Consider the following 9,667-nt stretch of genomic DNA (forward strand, 5'->3'; position numbering starts at 1 on the left):
TCACAATCATGCTTTCAAGTATCAATCCACAATATGACATTCATAAGGAGAATAGACATAGCATAATCAACATTCATAGGAGTAGATCGAGCTGCAGAATACCCTAACATAATACATTCTATACATTCTTCAATCTATAACATTCATCCAGCCATTACATATCACGTCTTCCCTAACCAACAATACTGCAAGCAAAGACTTTTTATCTAAAATTTTCCTTGAGTTTGTACAGAAAACAAATAACTTGACCCAGAGTAGCAAACAGATAGAAACCTTAAAGTTCTCGACTACTAATAACCTTAATCTAATCACAAGTGAGTGATCTTTATCAACTAATATATTCAGATTTAGCCATGAGTTTGTACACTGTGAAGCTTAAAATCATGAGAGAGAGAGAGAGAGTGAGAGTGAAAATAATCTTGCCTGACGGAGGAAGCGGCGGCGGAGGAGGAGGAGGAGGAGGCGCGGTGCTTGTTGTTGCTGCTTCGTTTGGAAGATTGGGGTTGCCTCGTAGCCGGTTGTAGTTCGTGAGGAGGAAGTGGAGGAGGAAGCGCGCCGAGGAGGAAGCGGGCAATGGAGGAGTTCGAAAGAGAGACTGAGAGAGTGAGGAGGAAGAGACTGAAGAGAGTGAAAGAGGTCAGAGTTGGGTACTTGGGTTCCGCGCAACTGCAAGAGACTGAAGAGAGTGAAAGAGGTGAGACTGAGAGAGTGAAAGAGAGTTGGTATTAGGGTTAAAAATGAAAGGTTGAGATCAAAACATCCAAAAAATTCAATGGCTGAGATTACTCTATATTTACACGGGATGGGACCACTTTCAATTGGCTACACAACCAAACTCTTTGACGGATTTGTTGCATGCAGGAAGAGGTAATGATCGAAGTCCTCAACTGAAAGAGCTTTAGTTAAGTTGTTTCTATACAACTTTGTGGTTTCTTTGGAGAACATGCAATAAAGTCAAGTATGATGAATTGTTTGCCATTACATGTTTGTCGCCTAATTGTGGGGCATGTGCGAGCTGCTAGTTTTCTTGCTTCTGGTCAATCTCGGAGCTTTGTGTTTTAAAGTGCTTTGATGTCTCTTGTAAGCCTAGACGAGCTCCTCAAATTATAGAGATGAATTGGTTTCCTCCTAATTTTGTATATATGCATCAAGATTAATACTGACAAGGTTTTCAATCATGATTCAGGCAAGGCTGGATTTGGGGGAGTTTACCGAAATTTCAAAGGTGAGTTTATCAGTGCTTTTGCTTGTAATTTAGACATCCCTTGTTCAGTTGACACAGAGGTTATGGCTGTTATTAAGGCTATTAAATTAGCTTGGGTTCAGGAATGAAAGCATATTTGGCTGGAGATAGATTCCACCCTTGTTCTTAACTTCTTCCATTCCCCTCAACTTGTTCCATGAAGATTTCATGTTACTTGGGATAATTGCATGTATTATGTACGTCTCGCAAATGCAATTTCGATGTTCTCATATATTTAGAGAAGGGAATCAGGTAGCAGATGTACTGGCAAACTTCGGTTTAACTTCTTCAGCCTTTAGTTTATTGGGACTCAATCACCCAGTTCCTTCAGTATTTATGCCTTTGGGATCAACCCAGTTTACCTCATTTTCGCTTTCTCCACTAATGTGTTACTTTCAGTATTGTTTTATTTTGTAGGTCATGCGCTCTTTGTTTGAAGGGGATTTGTCAAGCCCCATCCCTTCTTGATTTTCTTTTCTCTTAATAAATGGAGTTCAACTCCTTTTAATCCAAAAAAAAAAAAAAAATCATGTCCGGATTTAATCGGGATTTATTGAAAGAATAAATAATGATTTATTAATGAATATTTCCGGATTTTTATTAGGTTTGGAAAATCAACTTGATTCGTATTCCTAATCCTGACCCAAAACCTAATGCCAACCCAACACGAAATAAGCGGCCGGGGACCTTATAAATACGCCGGTATACTACCTAGTTTTTGCATAAAGAGATCGAGATGGAGAGAGACTTGATATTGATGTGGAAAAAAGAGCCCGACGCCGTATTTGAGAATCTCCAGAGGACGCGGGTGATGGTCAAACTTGAGGGTGGTGATCGGGATGAAGCCATCATTGCCATCGCAGGTGTCCTCAAACAGATCAAAGAAGATGCTAAGCGAAGTGTACTCTTATCAATCGCCTACGCCGTCCAACAGGAACTCTATAAATCGAAGGAGATCGACGTGGAGACGATGAAAAAGGTTGCATCCTATTACCCACTGTGCGTGGAGATTGATGATGACAATCTCGATGAAGACTGGATAACGGCCTATAATGATTTTAAATTGAAACCGGAGGAGGAAGAGGAGGAGGCTGTTGATGCGGATGAAGATGATGTTAACTCCTCATCGGATGCGGAGGCGGATGAGGCTGTTGATGAGGATGGAGATGTGGACGACGGTGAGGATGAAGATGTGGACGACGAGGACTGGGACTTTGAGGATGTGGACGAGGACGATCCTGAGGAGTTTAAAGAAAGAGGCATGAATGAAATAAAGAAGCAGTGCCACAGGATGGGATGCAGTCTGAAGAAAGGCCAAGAGGAGGAAATTCTCGGTGCCATGATTTCATTCTTCAGAGAAAAAAAATTCAAAATTTATGACGAATATACAATGAAAACAGTTGCTGAAGCCTTCATGTCACGTGTTAAAGGTTATATTTCCAGTACTTGCATCCTCAACGACCCAAATACTGTGATCAATGCTCTTAAAAATGTGGAGATTAGGGCTGATGATTATGCTGTTCATGCTTATCAACAGGTAAGGCCTGAATCTTACAGCAATAGAGGCCTTGTTTATTAGTTTTAGTTGTTACACATTCCTTTTTTGAATTACAACAATGTAACTCTCTTTTCTATGTTTAAGAATAACAACAAAACTCTTGTGCTACAAAATAAACTAATTAATGACTGTTCGTTATATGCTTGATCATAGCTAGACACTGAACTAATTGTTGTTTGTAAATGATTTGTCTGTTAATGCCAAATGGAATTGTTAGATTGCGTACATGCATGGAATCAGCAGATTTTGAATTGTTTGTTTTGAGATTTCTGATGATTACTTCGTAGAAATCTGATGATTATCATCTAGATTAAATTTCAGTGCGAGAAATCGTATGTGTTTTAATTCACTACATTAGGTATTGAAATTTTTTCTGTTTTGTCTACCTTAGTTATCAAGGGTGGATCCAACCCGGTTTTGCCTGAGAAAAAAAAAAAAAACCTTCACAGATATGAGACGAAGTGTTTGGAACTAATCTTCCCGGTTCTAAGCCACAGTGAAGTCAATTCATGCTCTTTTTTACTTATATTTTTGTTGTTGTCTCCCCACTAGATTACAATTCACACACGCTACCCCACTTTTTTTAGAAGGAATTGTCCAAACCATTCATGTTTTAATCTCAAGTTGTCCCAAGATAGGAATAGTTTGAATATTTCTTTATAAAAAAAGAGGATATGATGTGTGAATTTGTAATTTAGGGTGTGCAAAATTACTCTCCCTTTTTAAATTTTGTATCTATTTCCTCTAATTTGTCTCCTATTTTCAGAATTTCTTTCTACTTTCATTGATGTTTTTTTTTTTTGAAATCTTGTAATTAACATGTGTTTGAGCTTCTACATTTTGCATTGTTATACTGAAAGATATTTTTTTGAGCTTTGACAAAAGTTGAAGCCCATCCCATGTTTAGATTATGGATCCACCACTGTTAGTCATACGTGGTGTTGATAATTTTAATCATTCGAGTGTATATAATGCTTATTTTCCAGTCTCTTATGCATCTCGACACAAAATAATGTCAGTTACCTCCATGCTAGCTAGAGTGGTTAAGCTATTGATAAGGACAGCTTGTAATTAGTACTTGTGAATAAGTTTGCAGAGAGAGTAAGAAGTGTGTGTACGTTTCCTTTTGATATTATTACAGTTTTGGTAAGTTTTACTTCAGAACTTTAGCATACAGGAAGAGCTATGCAGTCGTTTTTGGAGGTAAGTTATATATACCTATGGCAGCGTTGATTTATTAGATTGTGGTGAGATCAGTAATTCAAGTTGTGTGTTCTTGTAAGGATTTTGTTGTTTTGCGCTGTGTATGATTGTTTAGGGTTTAATTTTTGTCTTTTTATGTGAGATCAATAGTTGTTAGTGTGACATTTGTATGTTTTAGAAATTTCATTTGTGTCGTTATTGTTCTTGTCTTGTTGAAGTGAGCATATCTCAATTTCAGATGTTGAGGGTGACTTTCAAAATTGGACCATACATCCAGAAACATATTAGTTTTAGCCTGAAAAAACCAGTCTGCTACTTGATGTATGATCAACCTTTTTTATTCGCTCTTTTTCGTGTACACCAAATAATTTCCTACCTGTGTTTTGATATGCCGCCCTATTTGGTCTGTGGGGCTTGGCTGGTTAAAGAACTCAAGTCTCATTGTTGATGGCCTTTTAGAGTCTATTTGAAGTGCCAATTAGCTGCAATTTCTTGCAATTGGAAAGCTGCTTTAAGTTATCAGATTCCTCAGTAATTACGACCGGTCATGGAACATATGTCTTCAAATATCACATGTTCTTTCCTTCTTATTAGTGACGTGTTTGTCGTTTATGTCTGCTGAAATTCCTTGTTCATTTGGTTTGTGGCCAAGTTCTCTTGGATTCTCATAGCTGTTTTCATGCAGACAGTATTTTACTGTTAGAATTTGTTTTGAAGTTACTGTAAGTTGTTACATTCTGTCTGTTTAGTGTTAGTGTCTTACTATGAAAATTTCTTTGATTTTGCATGATCTAGTTGGAGGAAAAGAATACCATACCAACTAATGCAGAAGGGATTGAATGCGGGATTGCGACCCCCTTTAACCTGCCAGAACAAGAAGAAATCTGCCTCACACCGCCGTAAATTCCTTGAATCACCCCTTGTGCTGTTTGTAATTCTAATATATATTTGGAGGTTCTTTTTTTGTTTTTTTCGTTTTAAATGTTTTCTGATTTCGTTTGTGACTCAGAGAATGTGAAAATACGATAACTGAAGACTGCTGGTCTGCGACTCCTATGAACCGGCCAGAACAAGAAGCAGAAAATATGGTCGATGTTAATTTAAGCCTCACACCGTGAGTTCCTTTAATCACCTTCTCTGGCTGTTTCGTCCGTAATTTTGTATAAAGTAGATTCTGATTTATTTATTTATTTTTATTTTTTATGACTCAGACCGGGAGGAGGTATGAAAACTGAAGAATGTACGACTAGGGCCGGGTCTAAGAGAAAGCTCGCTCAGCTCTAACATCGGTGTTAATGGGTGCAGAAGATGGTCAAGAGTGCTATGTCGTTGAATGAGACTTTTGCTTACCTGCTATACCAACTTTGAGTAGTAGTTGATGTGTTGGTTAATACTTCCATGGTTTTGCTTTTTAAGCATGTTTAAGCATGCTTTTTAAGTATCTAAGAGGCAAGTGAGTGTACAACCATATGGATTAAGGTTTATCTCCAACTGTTGCACCCGGTAACCTCGAGCCTTATATAGGGTTATTATTGTTATATGATACAGATATGCAGTGTAGCATATGAAAACGCCTATCATATTGTTCGAAATATGTGTTCCATTCCCAGTAGAAACCGATGTAATTTTCACCATCAAATACTCACGAAAACTGTTGCCCTTGCTCTGTATTTTCACACCAATTCCATTCAATTTAGCAGCAATCACTTGCCTAAAAAAAAAGATGCACTGAGCCGAAACGGCATGATTTGGGGTTCTCTCCCTCTAGACTTTGTTGGGGTTAGTTTGCAAGCACCCATATGGCCATTTCTGAGGCCGTTAGGGATCCTGAAACAGTTTTTTGTATTTTAAATACAGAAATTCGACTAATACACGTTCGGCGTGTTCAGTTCCAAAAACACGGGAAACAATTATCAATATACAACTCAAAGCTTCCGTGTAAAAATCGAAAACGACTTATGCTCGTTTTCGTCGTTTTCAAAGAAATGCGGAGCATAAAGGAAATCACTCTTGCCCATGAAAATATGCATATGCCCAGAAAATCATTCTTGCAGTCTTGCCCGATGAAAGTATACATGCCCAGAAAATCACTGTTGCTTGCCTGATTTTCACCATGCTCAGAAAATCACTCTTGCTCATGATCCCTGCTCCATCATCATATATCTTTCTCAATCAACGATTCTCTATTCTTGCAGTTTTTCATAGCCCAGTCCTCTCTCTCTCTATATTCAAAGATATATCTCTACTGTATATAAATCGAGAAGTTTCTAAATTACCAAATTATGTTATGCCGATATTACCTCTGTTAAGTTGCTTCAAATTATTAAGAACAAGGGTTACTATAGTAAATAGTAAAATAAAAAAGCAAAATAAAATGAAAAGATAATTAAGGAGAGAAAAATGTGTGTAGTGGATAGAAATTAGAAAGTGGAATTGTAAGGATTTACTGCAATCGAGCTTGGAATATTACCAGACATATTGTTGTTTGAGACATCCACAAAGGTTATGCGGCTCCACAAAACTCCATTCTTTAGGGAATTCTCCAGATAACTAATTGTTGTTCAGAGTAAGGTCTTGCAGATATTGAATGCTGCAAACAGATGATGGAATAGTTCCATCAAATCACTACACCAAACAGATAAAAATAAACCATTCCTTAGTTTTAGGTCACTTGTTGAAACATGCAAATTTGCACGGGTAGAAAACTAGTGTCTATAATTGCGATGTCCAGTAGAATATAAAACATGCAGATAAGAAAAAAACAACCACTTGTGCAAGATTCCTGCATTGAGCTATTGTCTTTCTAATCTTATATGAGTTGTGGACGAATTGATCATTGGAGAGAAACAACTAACAACTATCAAACAGTCATCTTTTAATCAACTTTAATCTGAGTCTATATGAAAGAGTGAAAGGCGCGCAGCAACAAGCTTATAACTTTGGTTAATCTGTATCAAAATCCAAACTCTGTTTCAATTCGTTCTTATGCATTGGCTTTGATAGATGTATCAAACCACCTGGAGTTGATATACAAAGATAGGTGGGAGAAAGGTTGACAAGTGTTAGCAAGGAAGTGAAGCCTTTATGTATTTTGATCGAATTAAATAATCAAAGGAATCATGATTCTTGTAAAACAGTGTTCCTGATTAATATACCAAACACATTCTTAGATTATAGAAATATAAAATTCAATTTGTCGTTTTCATTTTACAAAACTATTTTGGAAAAACAACCTAAAGTTTTCACCCTCACTCCTCACTGGTTTTAACGACAAAAGATTGATGGTGAAATTTTTTTGCCAACAAACGTGTGGCACAAGCCTCCAATAAAACCATGGGGCTGCTTCCATTGCGGACTAAATGAGGACTTACAAAAGGAAACCGTTGGGTCACATGTACGGTTTACAACTTAAGAGCAAGTCCACCCCAACCCAAAAAACAAGACTCAGACCTTTGCCATGTAAACAGATGATCCGGTCTGAAAAAACTCATCTCCACCCACAATTTTTCTTTAACCCAGATTAGACCCGGGCCTTCAACTGGGTCAGACCCAGGCATTCGTTTTCCAGCTCAGCCCAAGACATGGGGTCCGCATGACGCCAAGCCTCTGTCCCTCACGTCCAGACGCGCTTGCACAGGGAGATGAACAACACGCTGAGATGTCGCACACATGGGCCACTGCCACGCGTCGAACTAGAGAAGGCTGGTTTGAAATATTTTTTGGCAACGTTCAAATGATCTGCACCGTTGTTCCCTTCCAAAAACAACTATCCCACGGCCCAGCAAATGGTTTATTGTAATCCCAAATTCCTAACGTCATTTGGTTCATCAAATTAATCAACTTTTTTGAGAGAAAATCAAATTGATTAATTTGAATTAGATAGTGCTGCAAAAAGTTGAAATAGTAAGAGAAAAAATATTTTAAAAAAAATTGTAATGAGGATCTTAATAACAATAATTAGAGTTGGGAACTTAAATTATTATATTTTTTTTCTCTAAGAATTTATTGACATATATATAATCTCATTATTCACACTTAAATACCTCATATAAAATTTATTAAACAATCACTGTCACGTGGCAACTCATAAACGAAAATCGTGAGTAAAAACTGCAGCCCAAAATCACTGCCACGTGGCGACCTAAGTCTCACCTATGACTCAAGTCTTCATTAGTGGACTTGCTCTAAGAGGAATAAATATTTCTCATGTGGCCACATGCATCTAAATTCTAAACTAAACTATCTCACTCCTCTCTGTTCACCTATCGTCATCCTCTTCTATCTGTTTCTTTGTTAAAACTTGAAGTTTTGACAGTACCGGTACCCCAACTCTTGTGGCACGGTCAAAGTGGTACCCAAACTTTAAAAACTATCAATGTGATACCCACACTTTGTTTTTGCTACCAAAGAAAGGCCTGAGGCCAATTTCTGTCACGGTGCCGTCTATTTGCTGACATGGTCAGCATCAGGTCCACCAAAAAAAGGGCAAAAACGACATTTTACACAGACAGACACCTTAATCGAGTAAGAACTCGACTTCACCCTCCCTCAAATTCCATCTCTTCTCTCTGCAACCCCTTTTTCTTGAAAACCCTAAATTGTAAAGGAGACCGATGCAGCCGAAGCTCTCTAGCTAAGCCACCACAGCCCCATCTCTCTCTCGTCCCCCGTCGCCGCCTCACGGCCACTCCCACTTTGTCTAGGACATTGTCCTCTCCTCCGACGGCCAATTCGCTCTCTCCGGCTCCTGAGACGACGAGCTCCGCCTTTGGGACCTCGCCCAGGGCATCTCCGCCCGCCGCTTCGTCGGCCACACCAAGGACGTCCTCTCCGTCGCCCACTCCATCGAGAACCGTCAGATCGTCTCGGGCTCTCCTAATGGTTCCTTGTGCGCCAGTGGAGGCAAAGATTGGAGTCATTTTTGCTGTGGGATTTGGCCAAGGGAAAGAGGTTGTACTCGCTTGATGCTGGTGCGATTATTCATGCTATATGCTTCAGCCCCAACATGTACTAGCTGTGCATTGCGACTGAGCAGAGCATTAAGATCTGGGATTTGGAGAGAAAAAGCATTGTTGAGGTTTTGAAGGTGGATTTGAAGACAGAGGCAGAGAAGACAAAAGGAGACCGGCACTGCCAACAAGAAGAAGGTATACTGGTTCCTTTTGTTGTTTGATTAGAATTTTGATTTTAATATTTTTTTGCTTGATGGAAATTGATACCCTGTTGTTTGTGTGTTACTTATCCAATTGGTTTTGAAATGTTTGAATGCCATTTTATTCTCTGGATTGTTGTAGGGAATTGCAATTCGGAAACAATGCTGATCATTTGATTATTGTAGACAATGCATATTTGTGATCAGTGTTATTTTATTAGAATCTGATTTGGTTTTCATTTTTTGTCTCTGTTCATGCCAAATTCTTTTATCTTCTACTAGTAAAAAATTAAAACTGTTATTATGGTATTTGAAAACTACATTTCTCATTGCTGATGAAGATGCTCTTAAGCTTGTAGAAAAAAGACTAGAATTTCATACCTCCGAGCTTTTAATTTCATACAATAGACTAACGGGGTTTTACCAATCTTGTTGTAAACCATGTTTATTGTCCATAACTTGCTCTCTAATGATGGTACACTGTGATTCATAAAAATGGAGCTGCCTTTTT

This window comes from Fragaria vesca, linkage group LG6 (genome assembly GCF_000184155.1).
Source record: "Fragaria vesca subsp. vesca linkage group LG6, FraVesHawaii_1.0, whole genome shotgun sequence".
Classification (NCBI taxonomy): Eukaryota; Viridiplantae; Streptophyta; class Magnoliopsida; order Rosales; family Rosaceae; genus Fragaria; species Fragaria vesca.